Genomic DNA, 2,148 nt, shown 5'->3' with positions numbered 1-2,148 from the left:
TGGGGGTAACTGAGGACTTCAACTTGGAGCACCAGGTCCAACTAACCAAAATAGAAATGAAGGAAAGATAAATTTGGTCGGTCGCAGTGGCGCACACCTGTAATCCCAGCAGCTCGGGAGGCTGAGACAGGAGGATCACAAGATCAAAGCCAGCCTCAGCACAAGCAAGGCACTAAGCAACTCAGTGAAACCCTGTTTCTAAATAAAATACAAAATAGGACTGGGAATGTGACTTGGTGGTTGAGTGCCCCTGAGTTCAAACCCTGGTACCAAAAAAATTAAAAAAAAAAAAAAAGATAAATTTGTTTTATCCCTTCACAGTATCTCATTTTAGGAATTCATGCATATTTCTGGCTTGCCCCAAAAGTTCCAATAGACTTCATTAAAAAAAAAAAAAAGCCAGTCTTGATATTGACATTTTCCTGGCACCTCTCTCTGCCCTCCATTTCACCTTTAGTCTTGGAGAAGGAAGAACCGGACCTCAGGGAAGCCCATAAGATAGCTACGGTGAAAATCTCTCCAACAGTTCCTTCTGCTACCTCCACTGATGACCCACTTTGGAGGTCTAAGATTTAAAGGCAATCAATGCCGGCATCAAATCCCTAGTCCAATAAAAGAATCAGTAATTGGATTTGACTTAAGCACCCATGAGTTTGTGCATGGGTCACCCCTGGCAGGGGGATATGCAGGAGCACACATCCACGGAGCCAGGGGTCGTCAGAGGAGCCCTTTAACTGGTCTCAGTGTTGCCATGGTAACATGATCAGAAGTACCCCCCCCCCCACCCATCCTGTAGAGAGAAAACCTGTGGTTGCCGTGCACAACCCCGGGGAAAATTTCAGCCACCGTGTGAACCGTGACCACATAGGATGCTTGCAGCCATCCCATGGGGTCTGTTTACCTTCTGTGCTTCTTATTTTGCTCCTTGTTAGGTTGGAAATTAGGCGACTGTAGGGGGCAAAGCTGAGCAGCTAGAACAAAGACCAGCCACCAAAGGTGACCAGAAAGTTCGCAGCAAGGTGGATGGAAAGTTCCACTGACCCTTCACACCCACCTGTCACTCAACAGGTCCCCCTCCCATCCCAGTCTATAAAAACCCTGGGCAGACAGGGCCACGTGTGATTTTCTCCTGGTCCCTATACCTCCAGGAGTCTGGGAATTTCTCCCGAGAGCCAAATTCCAATAAAGCTTGCTCTGGTCACTTTCTGTCCCATTTTATTTGACCGCAAACTGTGCCCGCTGAGCTTACATTTGGTCCCGCCACTGAGACCCACCAAGCTTACTCTCCTGTCTGCTGCTTCCATCAGCCTTCCTCCAGGATCACATGGCTCCATTGCTGGGCCCTGTCATTTGCTGATGAAAAGCACTCTTCCCCAACCGGGATGGGGTCTTTCCCCTTCACGGGCCACAGGGCTGAAGAAATCGTTCCGATGACCCTGTGCCTTCAAGTTATTTGAAATTTCCTGTTGCTCTGAAAATAATAAGAATGACCAGGCTTCGCAAGGCCAGCAGCATCGATTTCCTGGGTTATTTATGTAAGCATTCATGGAAATGGCATATCTGTGACCTCCAGACTCTCAATACCAAATCAGAAGGCAGCTACCTCCAGGTGAGGTGTGACAAATGCCTACACCGTGGCTTCCAAAGAAAATCAATCTGGCCTTTATTACTTTTCTTAGGAGAGTTGGAAGTAGCATTCATTAGAGAAATCCCCTTCTCTCCACCTCCAGGGGATTTCAAAATTTCCAATAGTTCTTAAATACTCTATCTCTGATCAACGCTGTCCTAAGAGAGAATCCTTTCTTCCGGAGGACATTCAAATAATCTTCAAAGGCTTCTCTCCTCCAAACCTGATATAAAAATGCCATTTTACTTAGAAATTCCTCTCAAGTACCAAACTTAATTTTTTCTGTATTACTTCTGTGCAGTTCCATCGACAAATGTTGTTCTGAACCTTTAAAGAATTTAATGATCTTTGATTGTGAGTTTTAATTAAAATAGAACCTGATGTTATGATGACTTAAACATTCAAGAATGTTTTATGGTAAAGATGTGTGTGTATTCATGCACACATACATGCACATATAATTGTATGTAAATATGTGCACACTCATGCTATGGGGTGCCTGTGGGACATGCGGTATAGTC

The sequence above is a fragment of the Sciurus carolinensis genome, chromosome 17, assembly GCF_902686445.1.
Source record: "Sciurus carolinensis chromosome 17, mSciCar1.2, whole genome shotgun sequence".
NCBI lineage: Eukaryota > Metazoa > Chordata > Mammalia > Rodentia > Sciuridae > Sciurus > Sciurus carolinensis.
Note: the sequence above shows the minus strand (reverse complement) of the source record.